The 24,255-nt window shown below is 50.1% G+C and overlaps 31 non-coding genes across 31 annotated transcripts; all 31 read right to left on the bottom strand.

The window, feature by feature from the left end:
• Positions 1-249: 249 nt before the first annotated feature.
• On the bottom strand, positions 250-322 carry Trnaa-ugc (transfer RNA alanine (anticodon UGC)). The gene has a single exon. It is a non-coding gene; the product is annotated as a tRNA-Ala (tRNA).
• A 1,006-nt stretch (positions 323-1,328) lies between these two features.
• Trnaa-agc (transfer RNA alanine (anticodon AGC)) lies at positions 1,329-1,401 on the bottom strand. The gene has a single exon. It is a non-coding gene; the product is annotated as a tRNA-Ala (tRNA).
• Positions 1,402-1,814: 413 nt separating this feature from the next.
• On the bottom strand, positions 1,815-1,887 carry Trnaa-ugc (transfer RNA alanine (anticodon UGC)). The gene has a single exon. It is a non-coding gene; the product is annotated as a tRNA-Ala (tRNA).
• Positions 1,888-2,893: 1,006 nt separating this feature from the next.
• On the bottom strand, positions 2,894-2,966 carry Trnaa-agc (transfer RNA alanine (anticodon AGC)). The gene has a single exon. It is a non-coding gene; the product is annotated as a tRNA-Ala (tRNA).
• A 413-nt stretch (positions 2,967-3,379) lies between these two features.
• Positions 3,380-3,452, bottom strand: Trnaa-ugc (transfer RNA alanine (anticodon UGC)). Its single transcript has one exon. It is a non-coding gene; the product is annotated as a tRNA-Ala (tRNA).
• A 1,017-nt stretch (positions 3,453-4,469) lies between these two features.
• On the bottom strand, positions 4,470-4,542 carry Trnaa-agc (transfer RNA alanine (anticodon AGC)). The gene has a single exon. It is a non-coding gene; the product is annotated as a tRNA-Ala (tRNA).
• A 413-nt stretch (positions 4,543-4,955) lies between these two features.
• Positions 4,956-5,028, bottom strand: Trnaa-ugc (transfer RNA alanine (anticodon UGC)). Its single transcript has one exon. It is a non-coding gene; the product is annotated as a tRNA-Ala (tRNA).
• A 1,006-nt stretch (positions 5,029-6,034) lies between these two features.
• On the bottom strand, positions 6,035-6,107 carry Trnaa-agc (transfer RNA alanine (anticodon AGC)). Its single transcript has one exon. It is a non-coding gene; the product is annotated as a tRNA-Ala (tRNA).
• A 413-nt stretch (positions 6,108-6,520) lies between these two features.
• Trnaa-ugc (transfer RNA alanine (anticodon UGC)) lies at positions 6,521-6,593 on the bottom strand. The gene has a single exon. It is a non-coding gene; the product is annotated as a tRNA-Ala (tRNA).
• Positions 6,594-7,599: 1,006 nt separating this feature from the next.
• Positions 7,600-7,672, bottom strand: Trnaa-agc (transfer RNA alanine (anticodon AGC)). Its single transcript has one exon. It is a non-coding gene; the product is annotated as a tRNA-Ala (tRNA).
• Positions 7,673-8,085: 413 nt separating this feature from the next.
• On the bottom strand, positions 8,086-8,158 carry Trnaa-ugc (transfer RNA alanine (anticodon UGC)). The gene has a single exon. It is a non-coding gene; the product is annotated as a tRNA-Ala (tRNA).
• A 1,006-nt stretch (positions 8,159-9,164) lies between these two features.
• On the bottom strand, positions 9,165-9,237 carry Trnaa-agc (transfer RNA alanine (anticodon AGC)). The gene has a single exon. It is a non-coding gene; the product is annotated as a tRNA-Ala (tRNA).
• Positions 9,238-9,650: 413 nt separating this feature from the next.
• On the bottom strand, positions 9,651-9,723 carry Trnaa-ugc (transfer RNA alanine (anticodon UGC)). The gene has a single exon. It is a non-coding gene; the product is annotated as a tRNA-Ala (tRNA).
• A 1,006-nt stretch (positions 9,724-10,729) lies between these two features.
• On the bottom strand, positions 10,730-10,802 carry Trnaa-agc (transfer RNA alanine (anticodon AGC)). Its single transcript has one exon. It is a non-coding gene; the product is annotated as a tRNA-Ala (tRNA).
• Positions 10,803-11,215: 413 nt separating this feature from the next.
• Trnaa-ugc (transfer RNA alanine (anticodon UGC)) lies at positions 11,216-11,288 on the bottom strand. The gene has a single exon. It is a non-coding gene; the product is annotated as a tRNA-Ala (tRNA).
• Positions 11,289-12,294: 1,006 nt separating this feature from the next.
• Positions 12,295-12,367, bottom strand: Trnaa-agc (transfer RNA alanine (anticodon AGC)). Its single transcript has one exon. It is a non-coding gene; the product is annotated as a tRNA-Ala (tRNA).
• Positions 12,368-12,780: 413 nt separating this feature from the next.
• Trnaa-ugc (transfer RNA alanine (anticodon UGC)) lies at positions 12,781-12,853 on the bottom strand. The gene has a single exon. It is a non-coding gene; the product is annotated as a tRNA-Ala (tRNA).
• A 1,017-nt stretch (positions 12,854-13,870) lies between these two features.
• Positions 13,871-13,943, bottom strand: Trnaa-agc (transfer RNA alanine (anticodon AGC)). Its single transcript has one exon. It is a non-coding gene; the product is annotated as a tRNA-Ala (tRNA).
• A 413-nt stretch (positions 13,944-14,356) lies between these two features.
• On the bottom strand, positions 14,357-14,429 carry Trnaa-ugc (transfer RNA alanine (anticodon UGC)). Its single transcript has one exon. It is a non-coding gene; the product is annotated as a tRNA-Ala (tRNA).
• Positions 14,430-15,435: 1,006 nt separating this feature from the next.
• Positions 15,436-15,508, bottom strand: Trnaa-agc (transfer RNA alanine (anticodon AGC)). Its single transcript has one exon. It is a non-coding gene; the product is annotated as a tRNA-Ala (tRNA).
• A 413-nt stretch (positions 15,509-15,921) lies between these two features.
• Trnaa-ugc (transfer RNA alanine (anticodon UGC)) lies at positions 15,922-15,994 on the bottom strand. Its single transcript has one exon. It is a non-coding gene; the product is annotated as a tRNA-Ala (tRNA).
• A 1,006-nt stretch (positions 15,995-17,000) lies between these two features.
• Positions 17,001-17,073, bottom strand: Trnaa-agc (transfer RNA alanine (anticodon AGC)). Its single transcript has one exon. It is a non-coding gene; the product is annotated as a tRNA-Ala (tRNA).
• Positions 17,074-17,486: 413 nt separating this feature from the next.
• On the bottom strand, positions 17,487-17,559 carry Trnaa-ugc (transfer RNA alanine (anticodon UGC)). Its single transcript has one exon. It is a non-coding gene; the product is annotated as a tRNA-Ala (tRNA).
• A 1,006-nt stretch (positions 17,560-18,565) lies between these two features.
• Positions 18,566-18,638, bottom strand: Trnaa-agc (transfer RNA alanine (anticodon AGC)). The gene has a single exon. It is a non-coding gene; the product is annotated as a tRNA-Ala (tRNA).
• A 413-nt stretch (positions 18,639-19,051) lies between these two features.
• On the bottom strand, positions 19,052-19,124 carry Trnaa-ugc (transfer RNA alanine (anticodon UGC)). Its single transcript has one exon. It is a non-coding gene; the product is annotated as a tRNA-Ala (tRNA).
• Positions 19,125-20,141: 1,017 nt separating this feature from the next.
• Positions 20,142-20,214, bottom strand: Trnaa-agc (transfer RNA alanine (anticodon AGC)). Its single transcript has one exon. It is a non-coding gene; the product is annotated as a tRNA-Ala (tRNA).
• A 413-nt stretch (positions 20,215-20,627) lies between these two features.
• Trnaa-ugc (transfer RNA alanine (anticodon UGC)) lies at positions 20,628-20,700 on the bottom strand. Its single transcript has one exon. It is a non-coding gene; the product is annotated as a tRNA-Ala (tRNA).
• A 1,005-nt stretch (positions 20,701-21,705) lies between these two features.
• Positions 21,706-21,778, bottom strand: Trnaa-agc (transfer RNA alanine (anticodon AGC)). Its single transcript has one exon. It is a non-coding gene; the product is annotated as a tRNA-Ala (tRNA).
• A 413-nt stretch (positions 21,779-22,191) lies between these two features.
• Positions 22,192-22,264, bottom strand: Trnaa-ugc (transfer RNA alanine (anticodon UGC)). Its single transcript has one exon. It is a non-coding gene; the product is annotated as a tRNA-Ala (tRNA).
• A 1,006-nt stretch (positions 22,265-23,270) lies between these two features.
• On the bottom strand, positions 23,271-23,343 carry Trnaa-agc (transfer RNA alanine (anticodon AGC)). Its single transcript has one exon. It is a non-coding gene; the product is annotated as a tRNA-Ala (tRNA).
• A 413-nt stretch (positions 23,344-23,756) lies between these two features.
• Positions 23,757-23,829, bottom strand: Trnaa-ugc (transfer RNA alanine (anticodon UGC)). The gene has a single exon. It is a non-coding gene; the product is annotated as a tRNA-Ala (tRNA).
• Positions 23,830-24,255: the final 426 nt, after the last annotated feature.

Genomic DNA, 24,255 nt, shown 5'->3' with positions numbered 1-24,255 from the left:
CACGTCGAAAATAGAATTCGGACACCGCTCTGAGTAAGACGAACGTGTTGTCCACTCTCTAGACTTCAATGACGTTAAGCCGTGATACCTAAGACAGACCTGCACTCGATGACAGCCGGTCCCCACACATACATCTTGCTCTCCTTACGTCAGTATGCATCATACAAGTCTGTGACGCTGGCTTTGCAACATCTTGCGTGCTTTTAGGTTCGCCGCGATCAACACTTGGCATCCACTGACCACAAAACATGGAGGCGCCGGGGCTTGAACCCGGGACCTTTCACATGCAAAGCGAACGCTCTACCAACTGAGCTACGCCCCCATCCGCGACCAAACTGCGCTATTCTCCATTCCTTGAGACTCTGATGTGCACGGACACGATGCTTGGTTGGTTTGTAGCGCTGAAGGGACCAGAGTACAAAGGCGCGGACACGTTCATATACACAAGAGTTCCAAGTAGTTTCGATGCTCTGGTATTACGAATGCAAATTCCGTCTGTTTTTAACGTCTTAAATTGAAAGGGGGGTCACAAATTGCTCCGTTTTCACTCCTTGTCGACAATCACACAGCACCTGAGGTAACAAGCACATCTCGAGCCCCATTCTGCACTCCACTGTTCATGCAAACTCAGTGCCTCGCTCTTTGCTACTGTGTACCACTCTTGTCGTCCAACTGCAAAACACTGGGCCACAACAAGTTTCCACGTCTCCATTGCACTGCGCAAACTACGAAACGCTCCCCAAACATGGCACTCGCCCATGCAGCCGACTTTTACGACTTTACACGACGCTCACGCTAGTGACAGCCTCATTTATAGTTCGACGTCGCCCCAAAGCGAATGAGCACATTTCGCCTACGGCTTAGGCCGCCCTCCTAGTGTGGCTGCTCGGTGTCTGCAGGCAGCGAGGGGCTGCAAGCTTCCTGCGTTCGCACCTATGTCACCTGTGCTTGCTTGTCAGAGACAGACTATCGCAAAACATACAAATCACTCCATGAACTGATTGCTACGGCATCTGTTATCAGAAGTCACAACTAGCAACACCAGTAGCAGCCGACTGCACGCAAAGAATAGGAATGTGCAGTGGGATTTACGTGAACCCGGCGTAAGGCAGATCTTTCCGACGTAGGCTTAAGAATGTTATGGGAACACTTGTACTGTTTGTAAATTAAGTGTAGGAGTTGGAGGAGGGTGCTTCCTGCGCACGAATAACAGCTCGCTTGCCAATTGTGGATGCTAATCGTTCTCTTGTATCTGCCTAGACACATCTGCTGGCTGTGAATTACTCCACTTGCATGGCAAGGTGCGCATGTAGGGGTGTTAAAAATTCTGGAGGCGCTGGGTATCGATCCCAGTACCTCTCGCATGCTAAGCGAGCGCTCTACCATCTGAGCTACGCCCCCTCCATGATAAATTGTGCTACATACAGCAATATCAATGTCACAGACGCTTGCACTCCCATTATTCCGCAGACAAACACTACTCTCTATGTATCTGTGAGGGTGTCTTTCAGGTTTCGTGCATTCTGTATTGAATCGTAGTTGGCCACAATGGAAGTGGCACGCATCACGTCGAAAATAGAATTCGGACACCGCTCTGAGTAAGACGAACGTGTTGTCCACTCTCTAGACTTCAATGACGTTAAGCCGTGATACCTAAGACAGACCTGCACTCGATGACAGCCGGTCCCCACACATACATCTTGCTCTCCTTACGTCAGTATGCATCATACAAGTCTGTGACGCTGGCTTTGCAACATCTTGCGTGCTTTTAGGTTCGCCGCGATCAACACTTGGCATCCACTGACCACAAAACATGGAGGCGCCGGGGCTTGAACCCGGGACCTTTCACATGCAAAGCGAACGCTCTACCAACTGAGCTACGCCCCCATCCGCGACCAAACTGCGCTATTCTCCATTCCTTGAGACTCTGATGTGCACGGACACGATGCTTGGTTGGTTTGTAGCGCTGAAGGGACCAGAGTACAAAGGCGCGGACACGTTCATATACACAAGAGTTCCAAGTAGTTTCGATGCTCTGGTATTACGAATGCAAATTCCGTCTGTTTTTAACGTCTTAAATTGAAAGGGGGGTCACAAATTGCTCCGTTTTCACTCCTTGTCGACAATCACACAGCACCTGAGGTAACAAGCACATCTCGAGCCCCATTCTGCACTCCACTGTTCATGCAAACTCAGTGCCTCGCTCTTTGCTACTGTGTACCACTCTTGTCGTCCAACTGCAAAACACTGGGCCACAACAAGTTTCCACGTCTCCATTGCACTGCGCAAACTACGAAACGCTCCCCAAACATGGCACTCGCCCATGCAGCCGACTTTTACGACTTTACACGACGCTCACGCTAGTGACAGCCTCATTTATAGTTCGACGTCGCCCCAAAGCGAATGAGCACATTTCGCCTACGGCTTAGGCCGCCCTCCTAGTGTGGCTGCTCGGTGTCTGCAGGCAGCGAGGGGCTGCAAGCTTCCTGCGTTCGCACCTATGTCACCTGTGCTTGCTTGTCAGAGACAGACTATCGCAAAACATACAAATCACTCCATGAACTGATTGCTACGGCATCTGTTATCAGAAGTCACAACTAGCAACACCAGTAGCAGCCGACTGCACGCAAAGAATAGGAATGTGCAGTGGGATTTACGTGAACCCGGCGTAAGGCAGATCTTTCCGACGTAGGCTTAAGAATGTTATGGGAACACTTGTACTGTTTGTAAATTAAGTGTAGGAGTTGGAGGAGGGTGCTTCCTGCGCACGAATAACAGCTCGCTTGCCAATTGTGGATGCTAATCGTTCTCTTGTATCTGCCTAGACACATCTGCTGGCTGTGAATTACTCCACTTGCATGGCAAGGTGCGCATGTAGGGGTGTTAAAAATTCTGGAGGCGCTGGGTATCGATCCCAGTACCTCTCGCATGCTAAGCGAGCGCTCTACCATCTGAGCTACGCCCCCTCCATGATAAATTGTGCTACATACAGCAATATCAATGTCACAGACGCTTGCACTCCCATTATTCCGCAGACAAACACTACTCTCTATGTATCTGTGAGGGTGTCTTTCAGGTTTCGTGCATTCTGTATTGAATCGTAGTTGGCCACAATGGAAGTGGTACGCATCACGTCGAAAATAGAATTCGGACACCGCTCCGAGTAAGACGAACGTGTTGTCCACTCTCTAGACTTCAATGACGTTAAGCCGTGATACCTAAGACAGACCTGCACTCGATGACAGCCGGTCCCCACACATACATCTTGCTCTCCTTACGTCAGTATGCATCATACAAGTCTGTGACGCTGGCTTTGCAACATCTTGCGTGCTTTTAGGTTCGCCGCGATCAACACTTGGCATCCACTGACCACAAAACATGGAGGCGCCGGGGCTTGAACCCGGGACCTTTCACATGCAAAGCGAACGCTCTACCAACTGAGCTACGCCCCCATCCGCGATCAAACTGCGCTATTCTCCATTCCTTGAGACTCTGATGTGCACGGACACGATGCTTGGTTGGTTTGTAGCGCTGAAGGGACCAGAGTACAAAGGCGCGGACACGTTCATATACACAAGAGTTCCAAGTAGTTTCGATGCTCTGGTATTACGAATGCAAATTCCGTCTGTTTTTAACGTCTTAAATTGAAAGGGGGGTCACAAATTGCTCCGTTTTCACTCCTTGTCGACAATCACACAGCACCTGAGGTAACAAGCACATCTCGAGCCCCATTCTGCACTCCACTGTTCATGCAAACTCAGTGCCTCGCTCTTTGCTACTGTGTACCACTCTTGTCGTCCAACTGCAAAACACTGGGCCACAACAAGTTTCCACGTCTCCATTGCACTGCGCAAACTACGAAACGCTCCCCAAACATGGCACTCGCCCATGCAGCCGACTTTTACGACTTTACACGACGCTCACGCAACGCTCACGCTAGTGACAGCCTCATTTATAGTTCGACGTCGCCCCAAAGCGAATGAGCACATTTCGCCTACGGCTTAGGCCGCCCTCCTAGTGTGGCTGCTCGGTGTCTGCAGGCAGCGAGGGGCTGCAAGCTTCCTGCGTTCGCACCTATGTCACCTGTGCTTGCTTGTCAGAGACAGACTATCGCAAAACATACAAATCACTCCATGAACTGATTGCTACGGCATCTGTTATCAGAAGTCACAACTAGCAACACCAGTAGCAGCCGACTGCACGCAAAGAATAGGAATGTGCAGTGGGATTTACGTGAACCCGGCGTAAGGCAGATCTTTCCGACGTAGGCTTAAGAATGTTATGGGAACACTTGTACTGTTTGTAAATTAAGTGTAGGAGTTGGAGGAGGGTGCTTCCTGCGCACGAATAACAGCTCGCTTGCCAATTGTGGATGCTAATCGTTCTCTTGTATCTGCCTAGACACATCTGCTGGCTGTGAATTACTCCACTTGCATGGCAAGGTGCGCATGTAGGGGTGTTAAAAATTCTGGAGGCGCTGGGTATCGATCCCAGTACCTCTCGCATGCTAAGCGAGCGCTCTACCATCTGAGCTACGCCCCCTCCATGACAAATTGTGCTACATACAGCAATATCAATGTCACAGACGCTTGCACTCCCATTATTCCGCAGACAAACACTACTCTCTATGTATCTGTGAGGGTGTCTTTCAGGTTTCGTGCATTCTGTATTGAATCGTAGTTGGCCACAATGGAAGTGGCACGCATCACGTCGAAAATAGAATTCGGACACCGCTCTGAGTAAGACGAACGTGTTGTCCACTCTCTAGACTTCAATGACGTTAAGCCGTGATACCTAAGACAGACCTGCACTCGATGACAGCCGGTCCCCACACATACATCTTGCTCTCCTTACGTCAGTATGCATCATACAAGTCTGTGACGCTGGCTTTGCAACATCTTGCGTGCTTTTAGGTTCGCCGCGATCAACACTTGGCATCCACTGACCACAAAACATGGAGGCGCCGGGGCTTGAACCCGGGACCTTTCACATGCAAAGCGAACGCTCTACCAACTGAGCTACGCCCCCATCCGCGACCAAACTGCGCTATTCTCCATTCCTTGAGACTCTGATGTGCACGGACACGATGCTTGGTTGGTTTGTAGCGCTGAAGGGACCAGAGTACAAAGGCGCGGACACGTTCATATACACAAGAGTTCCAAGTAGTTTCGATGCTCTGGTATTACGAATGCAAATTCCGTCTGTTTTTAACGTCTTAAATTGAAAGGGGGGTCACAAATTGCTCCGTTTTCACTCCTTGTCGACAATCACACAGCACCTGAGGTAACAAGCACATCTCGAGCCCCATTCTGCACTCCACTGTTCATGCAAACTCAGTGCCTCGCTCTTTGCTACTGTGTACCACTCTTGTCGTCCAACTGCAAAACACTGGGCCACAACAAGTTTCCACGTCTCCATTGCACTGCGCAAACTACGAAACGCTCCCCAAACATGGCACTCGCCCATGCAGCCGACTTTTACGACTTTACACGACGCTCACGCTAGTGACAGCCTCATTTATAGTTCGACGTCGCCCCAAAGCGAATGAGCACATTTCGCCTACGGCTTAGGCCGCCCTCCTAGTGTGGCTGCTCGGTGTCTGCAGGCAGCGAGGGGCTGCAAGCTTCCTGCGTTCGCACCTATGTCACCTGTGCTTGCTTGTCAGAGACAGACTATCGCAAAACATACAAATCACTCCATGAACTGATTGCTACGGCATCTGTTATCAGAAGTCACAACTAGCAACACCAGTAGCAGCCGACTGCACGCAAAGAATAGGAATGTGCAGTGGGATTTACGTGAACCCGGCGTAAGGCAGATCTTTCCGACGTAGGCTTAAGAATGTTATGGGAACACTTGTACTGTTTGTAAATTAAGTGTAGGAGTTGGAGGAGGGTGCTTCCTGCGCACGAATAACAGCTCGCTTGCCAATTGTGGATGCTAATCGTTCTCTTGTATCTGCCTAGACACATCTGCTGGCTGTGAATTACTCCACTTGCATGGCAAGGTGCGCATGTAGGGGTGTTAAAAATTCTGGAGGCGCTGGGTATCGATCCCAGTACCTCTCGCATGCTAAGCGAGCGCTCTACCATCTGAGCTACGCCCCCTCCATGACAAATTGTGCTACATACAGCAATATCAATGTCACAGACGCTTGCACTCCCATTATTCCGCAGACAAACACTACTCTCTATGTATCTGTGAGGGTGTCTTTCAGGTTTCGTGCATTCTGTATTGAATCGTAGTTGGCCACAATGGAAGTGGCACGCATCACGTCGAAAATAGAATTCGGACACCGCTCTGAGTAAGACGAACGTGTTGTCCACTCTCTAGACTTCAATGACGTTAAGCCGTGATACCTAAGACAGACCTGCACTCGATGACAGCCGGTCCCCACACATACATCTTGCTCTCCTTACGTCAGTATGCATCATACAAGTCTGTGACGCTGGCTTTGCAACATCTTGCGTGCTTTTAGGTTCGCCGCGATCAACACTTGGCATCCACTGACCACAAAACATGGAGGCGCCGGGGCTTGAACCCGGGACCTTTCACATGCAAAGCGAACGCTCTACCAACTGAGCTACGCCCCCATCCGCGACCAAACTGCGCTATTCTCCATTCCTTGAGACTCTGATGTGCACGGACACGATGCTTGGTTGGTTTGTAGCGCTGAAGGGACCAGAGTACAAAGGCGCGGACACGTTCATATACACAAGAGTTCCAAGTAGTTTCGATGCTCTGGTATTACGAATGCAAATTCCGTCTGTTTTTAACGTCTTAAATTGAAAGGGGGGTCACAAATTGCTCCGTTTTCACTCCTTGTCGACAATCACACAGCACCTGAGGTAACAAGCACATCTCGAGCCCCATTCTGCACTCCACTGTTCATGCAAACTCAGTGCCTCGCTCTTTGCTACTGTGTACCACTCTTGTCGTCCAACTGCAAAACACTGGGCCACAACAAGTTTCCACGTCTCCATTGCACTGCGCAAACTACGAAACGCTCCCCAAACATGGCACTCGCCCATGCAGCCGACTTTTACGACTTTACACGACGCTCACGCTAGTGACAGCCTCATTTATAGTTCGACGTCGCCCCAAAGCGAATGAGCACATTTCGCCTACGGCTTAGGCCGCCCTCCTAGTGTGGCTGCTCGGTGTCTGCAGGCAGCGAGGGGCTGCAAGCTTCCTGCGTTCGCACCTATGTCACCTGTGCTTGCTTGTCAGAGACAGACTATCGCAAAACATACAAATCACTCCATGAACTGATTGCTACGGCATCTGTTATCAGAAGTCACAACTAGCAACACCAGTAGCAGCCGACTGCACGCAAAGAATAGGAATGTGCAGTGGGATTTACGTGAACCCGGCGTAAGGCAGATCTTTCCGACGTAGGCTTAAGAATGTTATGGGAACACTTGTACTGTTTGTAAATTAAGTGTAGGAGTTGGAGGAGGGTGCTTCCTGCGCACGAATAACAGCTCGCTTGCCAATTGTGGATGCTAATCGTTCTCTTGTATCTGCCTAGACACATCTGCTGGCTGTGAATTACTCCACTTGCATGGCAAGGTGCGCATGTAGGGGTGTTAAAAATTCTGGAGGCGCTGGGTATCGATCCCAGTACCTCTCGCATGCTAAGCGAGCGCTCTACCATCTGAGCTACGCCCCCTCCATGACAAATTGTGCTACATACAGCAATATCAATGTCACAGACGCTTGCACTCCCATTATTCCGCAGACAAACACTACTCTCTATGTATCTGTGAGGGTGTCTTTCAGGTTTCGTGCATTCTGTATTGAATCGTAGTTGGCCACAATGGAAGTGGCACGCATCACGTCGAAAATAGAATTCGGACACCGCTCTGAGTAAGACGAACGTGTTGTCCACTCTCTAGACTTCAATGACGTTAAGCCGTGATACCTAAGACAGACCTGCACTCGATGACAGCCGGTCCCCACACATACATCTTGCTCTCCTTACGTCAGTATGCATCATACAAGTCTGTGACGCTGGCTTTGCAACATCTTGCGTGCTTTTAGGTTCGCCGCGATCAACACTTGGCATCCACTGACCACAAAACATGGAGGCGCCGGGGCTTGAACCCGGGACCTTTCACATGCAAAGCGAACGCTCTACCAACTGAGCTACGCCCCCATCCGCGACCAAACTGCGCTATTCTCCATTCCTTGAGACTCTGATGTGCACGGACACGATGCTTGGTTGGTTTGTAGCGCTGAAGGGACCAGAGTACAAAGGCGCGGACACGTTCATATACACAAGAGTTCCAAGTAGTTTCGATGCTCTGGTATTACGAATGCAAATTCCGTCTGTTTTTAACGTCTTAAATTGAAAGGGGGGTCACAAATTGCTCCGTTTTCACTCCTTGTCGACAATCACACAGCACCTGAGGTAACAAGCACATCTCGAGCCCCATTCTGCACTCCACTGTTCATGCAAACTCAGTGCCTCGCTCTTTGCTACTGTGTACCACTCTTGTCGTCCAACTGCAAAACACTGGGCCACAACAAGTTTCCACGTCTCCATTGCACTGCGCAAACTACGAAACGCTCCCCAAACATGGCACTCGCCCATGCAGCCGACTTTTACGACTTTACACGACGCTCACGCTAGTGACAGCCTCATTTATAGTTCGACGTCGCCCCAAAGCGAATGAGCACATTTCGCCTACGGCTTAGGCCGCCCTCCTAGTGTGGCTGCTCGGTGTCTGCAGGCAGCGAGGGGCTGCAAGCTTCCTGCGTTCGCACCTATGTCACCTGTGCTTGCTTGTCAGAGACAGACTATCGCAAAACATACAAATCACTCCATGAACTGATTGCTACGGCATCTGTTATCAGAAGTCACAACTAGCAACACCAGTAGCAGCCGACTGCACGCAAAGAATAGGAATGTGCAGTGGGATTTACGTGAACCCGGCGTAAGGCAGATCTTTCCGACGTAGGCTTAAGAATGTTATGGGAACACTTGTACTGTTTGTAAATTAAGTGTAGGAGTTGGAGGAGGGTGCTTCCTGCGCACGAATAACAGCTCGCTTGCCAATTGTGGATGCTAATCGTTCTCTTGTATCTGCCTAGACACATCTGCTGGCTGTGAATTACTCCACTTGCATGGCAAGGTGCGCATGTAGGGGTGTTAAAAATTCTGGAGGCGCTGGGTATCGATCCCAGTACCTCTCGCATGCTAAGCGAGCGCTCTACCATCTGAGCTACGCCCCCTCCATGACAAATTGTGCTACATACAGCAATATCAATGTCACAGACGCTTGCACTCCCATTATTCCGCAGACAAACACTACTCTCTATGTATCTGTGAGGGTGTCTTTCAGGTTTCGTGCATTCTGTATTGAATCGTAGTTGGCCACAATGGAAGTGGCACGCATCACGTCGAAAATAGAATTCGGACACCGCTCTGAGTAAGACGAACGTGTTGTCCACTCTCTAGACTTCAATGACGTTAAGCCGTGATACCTAAGACAGACCTGCACTCGATGACAGCCGGTCCCCACACATACATCTTGCTCTCCTTACGTCAGTATGCATCATACAAGTCTGTGACGCTGGCTTTGCAACATCTTGCGTGCTTTTAGGTTCGCCGCGATCATCACTTGGCATCCACTGACCACAAAACATGGAGGCGCCGGGGCTTGAACCCGGGACCTTTCACATGCAAAGCGAACGCTCTACCAACTGAGCTACGCCCCCATCCGCGACCAAACTGCGCTATTCTCCATTCCTTGAGACTCTGATGTGCACGGACACGATGCTTGGTTGGTTTGTAGCGCTGAAGGGACCAGAGTACAAAGGCGCGGACACGTTCATATACACAAGAGTTCCAAGTAGTTTCGATGCTCTGGTATTACGAATGCAAATTCCGTCTGTTTTTAACGTCTTAAATTGAAAGGGGGGTCACAAATTGCTACGTTTTCACTCCTTGTCGACAATCACACAGCACCTGAGGTAACAAGCACATCTCGAGCCCCATTCTGCACTCCACTGTTCATGCAAACTCAGTGCCTCGCTCTTTGCTACTGTGTACCACTCTTGTCGTCCAACTGCAAAACACTGGGCCACAACAAGTTTCCACGTCTCCATTGCACTGCGCAAACTACGAAACGCTCCCCAAACATGGCACTCGCCCATGCAGCCGACTTTTACGACTTTACACGACGCTCACGCTAGTGACAGCCTCATTTATAGTTCGACGTCGCCCCAAAGCGAATGAGCACATTTCGCCTACGGCTTAGGCCGCCCTCCTAGTGTGGCTGCTCGGTGTCTGCAGGCAGCGAGGGGCTGCAAGCTTCCTGCGTTCGCACCTATGTCACCTGTGCTTGCTTGTCAGAGACAGACTATCGCAAAACATACAAATCACTCCATGAACTGATTGCTACGGCATCTGTTATCAGAAGTCACAACTAGCAACACCAGTAGCAGCCGACTGCACGCAAAGAATAGGAATGTGCAGTGGGATTTACGTGAACCCGGCGTAAGGCAGATCTTTCCGACGTAGGCTTAAGAATGTTATGGGAACACTTGTACTGTTTGTAAATTAAGTGTAGGAGTTGGAGGAGGGTGCTTCCTGCGCACGAATAACAGCTCGCTTGCCAATTGTGGATGCTAATCGTTCTCTTGTATCTGCCTAGACACATCTGCTGGCTGTGAATTACTCCACTTGCATGGCAAGGTGCGCATGTAGGGGTGTTAAAAATTCTGGAGGCGCTGGGTATCGATCCCAGTACCTCTCGCATGCTAAGCGAGCGCTCTACCATCTGAGCTACGCCCCCTCCATGACAAATTGTGCTACATACAGCAATATCAATGTCACAGACGCTTGCACTCCCATTATTCCGCAGACAAACACTACTCTCTATGTATCTGTGAGGGTGTCTTTCAGGTTTCGTGCATTCTGTATTGAATCGTAGTTGGCCACAATGGAAGTGGCACGCATCACGTCGAAAATAGAATTCGGACACCGCTCTGAGTAAGACGAACGTGTTGTCCACTCTCTAGACTTCAATGACGTTAAGCCGTGATACCTAAGACAGACCTGCACTCGATGACAGCCGGTCCCCACACATACATCTTGCTCTCCTTACGTCAGTATGCATCATACAAGTCTGTGACGCTGGCTTTGCAACATCTTGCGTGCTTTTAGGTTCGCCGCGATCAACACTTGGCATCCACTGACCACAAAACATGGAGGCGCCGGGGCTTGAACCCGGGACCTTTCACATGCAAAGCGAACGCTCTACCAACTGAGCTACGCCCCCATCCGCGACCAAACTGCGCTATTCTCCATTCCTTGAGACTCTGATGTGCACGGACACGATGCTTGGTTGGTTTGTAGCGCTGAAGGGACCAGAGTACAAAGGCGCGGACACGTTCATATACACAAGAGTTCCAAGTAGTTTCGATGCTCTGGTATTACGAATGCAAATTCCGTCTGTTTTTAACGTCTTAAATTGAAAGGGGGGTCACAAATTGCTCCGTTTTCACTCCTTGTCGACAATCACACAGCACCTGAGGTAACAAGCACATCTCGAGCCCCATTCTGCACTCCACTGTTCATGCAAACTCAGTGCCTCGCTCTTTGCTACTGTGTACCACTCTTGTCGTCCAACTGCAAAACACTGGGCCACAACAAGTTTCCACGTCTCCATTGCACTGCGCAAACTACGAAACGCTCCCCAAACATGGCACTCGCCCATGCAGCCGACTTTTACGACTTTACACGACGCTCACGCTAGTGACAGCCTCATTTATAGTTCGACGTCGCCCCAAAGCGAATGAGCACATTTCGCCTACGGCTTAGGCCGCCCTCCTAGTGTGGCTGCTCGGTGTCTGCAGGCAGCGAGGGGCTGCAAGCTTCCTGCGTTCGCACCTATGTCACCTGTGCTTGCTTGTCAGAGACAGACTATCGCAAAACATACAAATCACTCCATGAACTGATTGCTACGGCATCTGTTATCAGAAGTCACAACTAGCAACACCAGTAGCAGCCGACTGCACGCAAAGAATAGGAATGTGCAGTGGGATTTACGTGAACCCGGCGTAAGGCAGATCTTTCCGACGTAGGCTTAAGAATGTTATGGGAACACTTGTACTGTTTGTAAATTAAGTGTAGGAGTTGGAGGAGGGTGCTTCCTGCGCACGAATAACAGCTCGCTTGCCAATTGTGGATGCTAATCGTTCTCTTGTATCTGCCTAGACACATCTGCTGGCTGTGAATTACTCCACTTGCATGGCAAGGTGCGCATGTAGGGGTGTTAAAAATTCTGGAGGCGCTGGGTATCGATCCCAGTACCTCTCGCATGCTAAGCGAGCGCTCTACCATCTGAGCTACGCCCCCTCCATGACAAATTGTGCTACATACAGCAATATCAATGTCACAGACGCTTGCACTCCCATTATTCCGCAGACAAACACTACTCTCTATGTATCTGTGAGGGTGTCTTTCAGGTTTCGTGCATTCTGTATTGAATCGTAGTTGGCCACAATGGAAGTGGCACGCATCACGTCGAAAATAGAATTCGGACACCGCTCTGAGTAAGACGAACGTGTTGTCCACTCTCTAGACTTCAATGACGTTAAGCCGTGATACCTAAGACAGACCTGCACTCGATGACAGCCGGTCCCCACACATACATCTTGCTCTCCTTACGTCAGTATGCATCATACAAGTCTGTGACGCTGGCTTTGCAACATCTTGCGTGCTTTTAGGTTCGCCGCGATCAACACTTGGCATCCACTGACCACAAAACATGGAGGCGCCGGGGCTTGAACCCGGGACCTTTCACATGCAAAGCGAACGCTCTACCAACTGAGCTACGCCCCCATCCGCGACCAAACTGCGCTATTCTCCATTCCTTGAGACTCTGATGTGCACGGACACGATGCTTGGTTGGTTTGTAGCGCTGAAGGGACCAGAGTACAAAGGCGCGGACACGTTCATATACACAAGAGTTCCAAGTAGTTTCGATGCTCTGGTATTACGAATGCAAATTCCGTCTGTTTTTAACGTCTTAAATTGAAAGGGGGGTCACAAATTGCTCCGTTTTCACTCCTTGTCGACAATCACACAGCACCTGAGGTAACAAGCACATCTCGAGCCCCATTCTGCACTCCACTGTTCATGCAAACTCAGTGCCTCGCTCTTTGCTACTGTGTACCACTCTTGTCGTCCAACTGCAAAACACTGGGCCACAACAAGTTTCCACGTCTCCATTGCACTGCGCAAACTACGAAACGCTCCCCAAACATGGCACTCGCCCATGCAGCCGACTTTTACGACTTTACACGACGCTCACGCAACGCTCACGCTAGTGACAGCCTCATTTATAGTTCGACGTCGCCCCAAAGCGAATGAGCACATTTCGCCTACGGCTTAGGCCGCCCTCCTAGTGTGGCTGCTCGGTGTCTGCAGGCAGCGAGGGGCTGCAAGCTTCCTGCGTTCGCACCTATGTCACCTGTGCTTGCTTGTCAGAGACAGACTATCGCAAAACATACAAATCACTCCATGAACTGATTGCTACGGCATCTGTTATCAGAAGTCACAACTAGCAACACCAGTAGCAGCCGACTGCACGCAAAGAATAGGAATGTGCAGTGGGATTTACGTGAACCCGGCGTAAGGCAGATCTTTCCGACGTAGGCTTAAGAATGTTATGGGAACACTTGTACTGTTTGTAAATTAAGTGTAGGAGTTGGAGGAGGGTGCTTCCTGCGCACGAATAACAGCTCGCTTGCCAATTGTGGATGCTAATCGTTCTCTTGTATCTGCCTAGACACATCTGCTGGCTGTGAATTACTCCACTTGCATGGCAAGGTGCGCATGTAGGGGTGTTAAAAATTCTGGAGGCGCTGGGTATCGATCCCAGTACCTCTCGCATGCTAAGCGAGCGCTCTACCATCTGAGCTACGCCCCCTCCATGATAAATTGTGCTACATACAGCAATATCAATGTCACAGACGCTTGCACTCCCATTATTCCGCAGACAAACACTACTCTCTATGTATCTGTGAGGGTGTCTTTCAGGTTTCGTGCATTCTGTATTGAATCGTAGTTGGCCACAATGGAAGTGGCACGCATCACGTCGAAAATAGAATTCGGACACCGCTCTGAGTAAGACGAACGTGTTGTCCACTCTCTAGACTTCAATGACGTTAAGCCGTGATACCTAAGACAGACCTGCACTCGATGACAGCCGGTCCCCACACATACATCTTGCTCTCCTTACGTCAGTATGCATCATACAAGTCTGTGACGCTGGCTTTGCAACATCTTGCGTGCTTTTAGGTTCGCCGCGATCAACACTTGGCATCCACTGACCACAAAACATGGAGGCGCCGGGGCTTGAACCCGGGACCTTTCACATGCAAAGCGAACGCTCTACCAACTGAGCTACGCCCCCATCCGCGACCAAACTGCGCTATTCTCCATTCCTTGAGACTCTGATGTGCACGGACACGATGCTTGGTTGGTTTGTAGCGCTGAAGGGACCAGAGTACAAAGGCGCGGACACGTTCATATACACAAGAGTTCCAAGTAGTTTCGATGCTCTGGTATTACGAATGCAAATTCCGTCTGTTTTTAACGTCTTAAATTGAAAGGGGGGTCACAAATTGCTCCGTTTTCACTCCTTGTCGACAATCACACAGCACCTGAGGTAACAAGCACATCTCGAGCCCCATTCTGCACTCCACTGTTCATGCAAACTCAGTGCCTCGCTCTTTGCTACTGTGTACCACTCTTGTCGTCCAACTGCAAAACACTGGGCCACAACAAGTTTCCACGTCTCCATTGCACTGCGCAAACTACGAAACGCTCCCCAAACATGGCACTCGCCCATGCAGCCGACTTTTACGACTTTACACGACGCTCACGCTAGTGACAGCCTCATTTATAGTTCGACGTCGCCCCAAAGCGAATGAGCACATTTCGCCTACGGCTTAGGCCGCCCTCCTAGTGTGGCTGCTCGGTGTCTGCAGGCAGCGAGGGGCTGCAAGCTTCCTGCGTTCGCACCTATGTCACCTGTGCTTGCTTGTCAGAGACAGACTATCGCAAAACATACAAATCACTCCATGAACTGATTGCTACGGCATCTGTTATCAGAAGTCACAACTAGCAACACCAGTAGCAGCCGACTGCACGCAAAGAATAGGAATGTGCAGTGGGATTTACGTGAACCCGGCGTAAGGCAGATCTTTCCGACGTAGGCTTAAGAATGTTATGGGAACACTTGTACTGTTTGTAAATTAAGTGTAGGAGTTGGAGGAGGGTGCTTCCTGCGCACGAATAACAGCTCGCTTGCCAATTGTGGATGCTAATCGTTCTCTTGTATCTGCCTAGACACATCTGCTGGCTGTGAATTACTCCACTTGCATGGCAAGGTGCGCATGTAGGGGTGTTAAAAATTCTGGAGGCGCTGGGTATCGATCCCAGTACCTCTCGCATGCTAAGCGAGCGCTCTACCATCTGAGCTACGCCCCCTCCATGATAAATTGTGCTACATACAGCAATATCAATGTCACAGACGCTTGCACTCCCATTATTCCGCAGACAAACACTACTCTCTATGTATCTGTGAGGGTGTCTTTCAGGTTTCGTGCATTCTGTATTGAATCGTAGTTGGCCACAATGGAAGTGGCACGCATCACGTCGAAAATAGAATTCGGACACCGCTCTGAGTAAGACGAACGTGTTGTCCACTCTCTAGACTTCAATGACGTTAAGCCGTGATACCTAAGACAGACCTGCACTCGATGACAGCCGGTCCCCACACATACATCTTGCTCTCCTTACGTCAGTATGCATCATACAAGTCTGTGACGCTGGCTTTGCAACATCTTGCGTGCTTTTAGGTTCGCCGCGATCAACACTTGGCATCCACTGACCACAAAACATGGAGGCGCCGGGGCTTGAACCCGGGACCTTTCACATGCAAAGCGAACGCTCTACCAACTGAGCTACGCCCCCATCCGCGACCAAACTGCGCTATTCTCCATTCCTTGAGACTCTGATGTGCACGGACACGATGCTTGGTTGGTTTGTAGCGCTGAAGGGACCAGAGTACAAAGGCGCGGACACGTTCATATACACAAGAGTTCCAAGTAGTTTCGATGCTCTGGTATTACGAATGCAAATTCCGTCTGTTTTTAACGTCTTAAATTGAAAGGGGGGTCACAAATTGCTCCGTTTTCACTCCTTGTCGACAATCACACAGCACCTGAGGTAACAAGCACATCTCGAGCCCCATTCTGCACTCCACTGTTCATGCAAACTCAGTGCCTCGCTCTTTGCTACTGTGTACCACTCTTGTCGTCCAACTGCAAAACACTGGGCCACAACAAGTTTCCACGTCTCCATTGCACTGCGCAAACTACGAAACGCTCCCCAAACATGGCACTCGCCCATGCAGCCGACTTTTACGACTTTACACGACGCTCACGCTAGTGACAGCCTCATTTATAGTTCGACGTCGCCCCAAAGCGAATGAGCACATTTCGCCTACGGCTTAGGCCGCCCTCCTAGTGTGGCTGCTCGGTGTCTGCAGGCAGCGAGGGGCTGCAAGCTTCCTGCGTTCGCACCTATGTCACCTGTGCTTGCTTGTCAGAGACAGACTATCGCAAAACATACAAATCACTCCATGAACTGATTGCTACGGCATCTGTTATCAGAAGTCACAACTAGCAACACCAGTAGCAGCCGACTGCACGCAAAGAATAGGAATGTGCAGTGGGATTTACGTGAACCCGGCGTAAGGCAGATCTTTCCGACGTAGGCTTAAGAATGTTATGGGAACACTTGTACTGTTTGTAAATTAAGTGTAGGAGTTGGAGGAGGGTGCTTCCTGCGCACGAATAACAGCTCGCTTGCCAATTGTGGATGCTAATCGTTCTCTTGTATCTGCCTAGACACATCTGCTGGCTGTGAATTACTCCACTTGCATGGCAAGGTGCGCATGTAGGGGTGTTAAAAATTCTGGAGGCGCTGGGTATCGATCCCAGTACCTCTCGTATGCTAAGCGAGCGCTCTACCATCTGAGCTACGCCCCCTCCATGACAAATTGTGCTACATACAGCAATATCAATGTCACAGACGCTTGCACTCCCATTATTCCGCAGACAAACACTACTCTCTATGTATCTGTGAGGGTGTCTTTCAGGTTTCGTGCATTCTGTATTGAATCGTAGTTGGCCACAATGGAAGTGGCACGCATCACGTCGAAAATAGAATTCGGACACCGCTCTGAGTAAGACGAACGTGTTGTCCACTCTCTAGACTTCAATGACGTTAAGCCGTGATACCTAAGACAGACCTGCACTCGATGACAGCCGGTCCCCACACATACATCTTGCTCTCCTTACGTCAGTATGCATCATACAAGTCTGTGACGCTGGCTTTGCAACATCTTGCGTGCTTTTAGGTTCGCCGCGATCAACACTTGGCATCCACTGACCACAAAACATGGAGGCGCCGGGGCTTGAACCCGGGACCTTTCACATGCAAAGCGAACGCTCTACCAACTGAGCTACGCCCCCATCCGCGACCAAACTGCGCTATTCTCCATTCCTTGAGACTCTGATGTGCACGGACACGATGCTTGGTTGGTTTGTAGCGCTGAAGGGACCAGAGTACAAAGGCGCGGACACGTTCATATACACAAGAGTTCCAAGTAGTTTCGATGCTCTGGTATTACGAATGCAAATTCCGTCTGTTTTTAACGTCTTAAATTGAAAGGGGGGTCACAAATTGCTCCGTTTTCACTCCTTGTCGACAATCACACAGCACCTGAGGTAACAAGCACATCTCGAGCCCCATTCTGCACTCCACTGTTCATGCAAACTCAGTGCCTCGCTCTTTGCTACTGTGTACCACTCTTGTCGTCCAACTGCAAAACACTGGGCCACAACAAGTTTCCACGTCTCCATTGCACTGCGCAAACTACGAAACGCTCCCCAAACATGGCACTCGCCCATGCAGCCGACTTTTACGACTTTACACGACGCTCACGCTAGTGACAGCCTCATTTATAGTTCGACGTCGCCCCAAAGCGAATGAGCACATTTCGCCTACGGCTTAGGCCGCCCTCCTAGTGTGGCTGCTCGGTGTCTGCAGGCAGCGAGGGGCTGCAAGCTTCCTGCGTTCGCACCTATGTCACCTGTGCTTGCTTGTCAGAGACAGACTATCGCAAAACATACAAATCACTCCATGAACTGATTGCTACGGCATCTGTTATCAGAAGTCACAACTAGCAACACCAGTAGCAGCCGACTGCACGCAAAGAATAGGAATGTGCAGTGGGATTTACGTGAACCCGGCGTAAGGCAGATCTTTCCGACGTAGGCTTAAGAATGTTATGGGAACACTTGTACTGTTTGTAAATTAAGTGTAGGAGTTGGAGGAGGGTGCTTCCTGCGCACGAATAACAGCTCGCTTGCCAATTGTGGATGCTAATCGTTCTCTTGTATCTGCCTAGACACATCTGCTGGCTGTGAATTACTCCACTTGCATGGCAAGGTGCGCATGTAGGGGTGTTAAAAATTCTGGAGGCGCTGGGTATCGATCCCAGTACCTCTCGTATGCTAAGCGAGCGCTCTACCATCTGAGCTACGCCCCCTCCATGACAAATTGTGCTACATACAGCAATATCAATGTCACAGACGCTTGCACTCCCATTATTCCGCAGACAAACACTACTCTCTATGTATCTGTGAGGGTGTCTTTCAGGTTTCGTGCATTCTGTATTGAATCGTAGTTGGCCACAATGGAAGTGGCACGCATCACGTCGAAAATAGAATTCGGACACCGCTCTGAGTAAGACGAACGTGTTGTCCACTCTCTAGACTTCAATGACGTTAAGCCGTGATACCTAAGACAGACCTGCACTCGATGACAGCCGGTCCCCACACATACATCTTGCTCTCCTTACGTCAGTATGCATCATACAAGTCTGTGACGCTGGCTTTGCAACATCTTGCGTGCTTTTAGGTTCGCCGCGATCAACACTTGGCATCCACTGACCACAAAACATGGAGGCGCCGGGGCTTGAACCCGGGACCTTTCACATGCAAAGCGAACGCTCTACCAACTGAGCTACGCCCCCATCCGCGACCAAACTGCGCTATTCTCCATTCCTTGAGACTCTGATGTGCACGGACACGATGCTTGGTTGGTTTGTAGCGCTGAAGGGACCAGAGTACAAAGGCGCGGACACGTTCATATACACAAGAGTTCCAAGTAGTTTCGATGCTCTGGTATTACGAATGCAAATTCCGTCTGTTTTTAACGTCTTAAATTGAAAGGGGGGTCACAAATTGCTCCGTTTTCACTCCTTGTCGACAATCACACAGCACCTGAGGTAACAAGCACATCTCGAGCCCCATTCTGCACTCCACTGTTCATGCAAACTCAGTGCCTCGCTCTTTGCTACTGTGTACCACTCTTGTCGTCCAACTGCAAAACACTGGGCCACAACAAGTTTCCACGTCTCCATTGCACTGCGCAAACTACGAAACGCTCCCCAAACATGGCACTCGCCCATGCAGCCGACTTTTACGACTTTACACGACGCTCACGCAACGCTCACGCTAGTGACAGCCTCATTTATAGTTCGACGTCGCCCCAAAGCGAATGAGCACATTTCGCCTACGGCTTAGGCCGCCCTCCTAGTGTGGCTGCTCGGTGTCTGCAGGCAGCGAGGGGCTGCAAGCTTCCTGCGTTCGCACCTATGTCACCTGTGCTTGCTTGTCAGAGACAGACTATCGCAAAACATACAAATCACTCCATGAACTGATTGCTACGGCATCTGTTATCAGAAGTCACAACTAGCAACACCAGTAGCAGCCGACTGCACGCAAAGAATAGGAATGTGCAGTGGGATTTACGTGAACCCGGCGTAAGGCAGATCTTTCCGACGTAGGCTTAAGAATGTTATGGGAACACTTGTACTGTTTGTAAATTAAGTGTAGGAGTTGGAGGAGGGTGCTTCCTGCGCACGAATAACAGCTCGCTTGCCAATTGTGGATGCTAATCGTTCTCTTGTATCTGCCTAGACACATCTGCTGGCTGTGAATTACTCCACTTGCATGGCAAGGTGCGCATGTAGGGGTGTTAAAAATTCTGGAGGCGCTGGGTATCGATCCCAGTACCTCTCGCATGCTAAGCGAGCGCTCTACCATCTGAGCTACGCCCCCTCCATGATAAATTGTGCTACATACAGCAATATCAATGTCACAGACGCTTGCACTCCCATTATTCCGCAGACAAACACTACTCTCTATGTATCTGTGAGGGTGTCTTTCAGGTTTCGTGCATTCTGTATTGAATCGTAGTTGGCCACAATGGAAGTGGCACGCATCACGTCGAAAATAGAATTCGGACACCGCTCTGAGTAAGACGAACGTGTTGTCCACTCTCTAGACTTCAATGACGTTAAGCCGTGATACCTAAGACAGACCTGCACTCGATGACAGCCGGTCCCCACACATACATCTTGCTCTCCTTACGTCAGTATGCATCATACAAGTCTGTGACGCTGGCTTTGCAACATCTTGCGTGCTTTTAGGTTCGCCGCGATCAACACTTGGCATCCACTGACCACAAAACATGGAGGCGCCGGGGCTTGAACCCGGGACCTTTCACATGCAAAGCGAACGCTCTACCAACTGAGCTACGCCCCCATCCGCGACCAAACTGCGCTATTCTCCATTCCTTGAGACTCTGATGTGCACGGACACGATGCTTGGTTGGTTTGTAGCGCTGAAGGGACCAGAGTACAAAGGCGCGGACACGTTCATATACACAAGAGTTCCAAGTAGTTTCGATGCTCTGGTATTACGAATGCAAATTCCGTCTGTTTTTAACGTCTTAAATTGAAAGGGGGTCACAAATTGCTCCGTTTTCACTCCTTGTCGACAATCACACAGCACCTGAGGTAACAAGCACATCTCGAGCCCCATTCTGCACTCCACTGTTCATGCAAACTCAGTGCCTCGCTCTTTGCTACTGTGTACCACTCTTGTCGTCCAACTGCAAAACACTGGGCCACAACAAGTTTCCACGTCTCCATTGCACTGCGCAAACTACGAAACGCTCCCCAAACATGGCACTCGCCCATGCAGCCGACTTTTACGACTTTACACGACGCTCACGCTAGTGACAGCCTCATTTATAGTTCGACGTCGCCCCAAAGCGAATGAGCACATTTCGCCTACGGCTTAGGCCGCCCTCCTAGTGTGGCTGCTCGGTGTCTGCAGGCAGCGAGGGGCTGCAAGCTTCCTGCGTTCGCACCTATGTCACCTGTGCTTGCTTGTCAGAGACAGACTATCGCAAAACATACAAATCACTCCATGAACTGATTGCTACGGCATCTGTTATCAGAAGTCACAACTAGCAACACCAGTAGCAGCCGACTGCACGCAAAGAATAGGAATGTGCAGTGGGATTTACGTGAACCCGGCGTAAGGCAGATCTTTCCGACGTAGGCTTAAGAATGTTATGGGAACACTTGTACTGTTTGTAAATTAAGTGTAGGAGTTGGAGGAGGGTGCTTCCTGCGCACGAATAACAGCTCGCTTGCCAATTGTGGATGCTAATCGTTCTCTTGTATCTGCCTAGACACATCTGCTGGCTGTGAATTACTCCACTTGCATGGCAAGGTGCGCATGTAGGGGTGTTAAAAATTCTGGAGGCGCTGGGTATCGATCCCAGTACCTCTCGCATGCTAAGCGAGCGCTCTACCATCTGAGCTACGCCCCCTCCATGATAAATTGTGCTACATACAGCAATATCAATGTCACAGACGCTTGCACTCCCATTATTCCGCAGACAAACACTACTCTCTATGTATCTGTGAGGGTGTCTTTCAGGTTTCGTGCATTCTGTATTGAATCGTAGTTGGCCACAATGGAAGTGGCACGCATCACGTCGAAAATAGAATTCGGACACCGCTCTGAGTAAGACGAACGTGTTGTCCACTCTCTAGACTTCAATGACGTTAAGCCGTGATACCTAAGACAGACCTGCACTCGATGACAGCCGGTCCCCACACATACATCTTGCTCTCCTTACGTCAGTATGCATCATACAAGTCTGTGACGCTGGCTTTGCAACATCTTGCGTGCTTTTAGGTTCGCCGCGATCAACACTTGGCATCCACTGACCACAAAACATGGAGGCGCCGGGGCTTGAACCCGGGACCTTTCACATGCAAAGCGAACGCTCTACCAACTGAGCTACGCCCCCATCCGCGACCAAACTGCGCTATTCTCCATTCCTTGAGACTCTGATGTGCACGGACACGATGCTTGGTTGGTTTGTAGCGCTGAAGGGACCAGAGTACAAAGGCGCGGACACGTTCATATACACAAGAGTTCCAAGTAGTTTCGATGCTCTGGTATTACGAATGCAAATTCCGTCTGTTTTTAACGTCTTAAATTGAAAGGGGGGTCACAAATTGCTCCGTTTTCACTCCTTGTCGACAATCACACAGCACCTGAGGTAACAAGCACATCTCGAGCCCCATTCTGCACTCCACTGTTCATGCAAACTCAGTGCCTCGCTCTTTGCTACTGTGTACCACTCTTGTCGTCCAACTGCAAAACACTGGGCCACAACAAGTTTCCACGTCTCCATTGCACTGCGCAAACTACGAAACGCTCCCCAAACATGGCACTCGCCCATGCAGCCGACTTTTACGACTTTACACGACGCTCACGCTAGTGACAGCCTCATTTATAGTTCGACGTCGCCCCAAAGCGAATGAGCACATTTCGCCTACGGCTTAGGCCGCCCTCCTAGTGTGGCTGCTCGGTGTCTGCAGGCAGCGAGGGGCTGCAAGCTTCCTGCGTTCGCACCTATGTCACCTGTGCTTGCTTGTCAGAGACAGACTATCGCAAAACATACAAATCACTCCATGAACTGATTGCTACGGCATCTGTTATCAGAAGTCACAACTAGCAACACCAGTAGCAGCCGACTGCACGCAAAGAATAGGAATGTGCAGTGGGATTTACGTGAACCCGGCGTAAGGCAGATCTTTCCGACGTAGGCTTAAGAATGTTATGGGAACACTTGTACTGTTTGTAAATTAAGTGTAGGAGTTGGAGGAGGGTGCTTCCTGCGCACGAATAACAGCTCGCTTGCCAATTGTGGATGCTAATCGTTCTCTTGTATCTGCCTAGACACATCTGCTGGCTGTGAATTACTCCACTTGCATGGCAAGGTGCGCATGTAGGGGTGTTAAAAATTCTGGAGGCGCTGGGTATCGATCCCAGTACCTCTCGCATGCTAAGCGAGCGCTCTACCATCTGAGCTACGCCCCCTCCATGACAAATTGTGCTACATACAGCAATATCAATGTCACAGACGCTTGCACTCCCATTATTCCGCAGACAAACACTACTCTCTATGTATCTGTGAGGGTGTCTTTCAGGTTTCGTGCATTCTGTATTGAATCGTAGTTGGCCACAATGGAAGTGGCACGCATCACGTCGAAAATAGAATTCGGACACCGCTCTGAGTAAGACGAACGTGTTGTCCACTCTCTAGACTTCAATGACGTTAAGCCGTGATACCTAAGACAGACCTGCACTCGATGACAGCCGGTCCCCACACATACATCTTGCTCTCCTTACGTCAGTATGCATCATACAAGTCTGTGACGCTGGCTTTGCAACATCTTGCGTGCTTTTAGGTTCGCCGCGATCAACACTTGGCATCCACTGACCACAAAACATGGAGGCGCCGGGGCTTGAACCCGGGACCTTTCACATGCAAAGCGAACGCTCTACCAACTGAGCTACGCCCCCATCCGCGACCAAACTGCGCTATTCTCCATTCCTTGAGACTCTGATGTGCACGGACACGATGCTTGGTTGGTTTGTAGCGCTGAAGGGACCAGAGTACAAAGGCGCGGACACGTTCATATACACAAGAGTTCCAAGTAGTTTCGATGCTCTGGTATTACGAATGCAAATTCCGTCTGTTTTTAACGTCTTAAATTGAAAGGGGGGTCACAATTTGCTCCGTTTTCACTCCTTGTCGACAATCACACAGCACCTGAGGTAACAAGCACATCTCGAGCCCCATTCTGCACTCCACTGTTCATGCAAACTCAGTGCCTCGCTCTTTGCTACTGTGTACCACTCTTGTCGTCCAACTGCAAAACACTGGGCCACAACAAGTTTCCACGTCTCCATTGCACTGCGCAAACTACGAAACGCTCCCCAAACATG

Source organism: Schistocerca gregaria, chromosome 6, assembly GCF_023897955.1.
Source record: "Schistocerca gregaria isolate iqSchGreg1 chromosome 6, iqSchGreg1.2, whole genome shotgun sequence".
In the NCBI taxonomy this organism is placed as follows: Eukaryota; Metazoa; Arthropoda; class Insecta; order Orthoptera; family Acrididae; genus Schistocerca; species Schistocerca gregaria.
The sequence above is the reverse complement of the archived record's forward strand: the minus strand, read 5'-3'. Positions and strand labels throughout refer to the sequence as shown.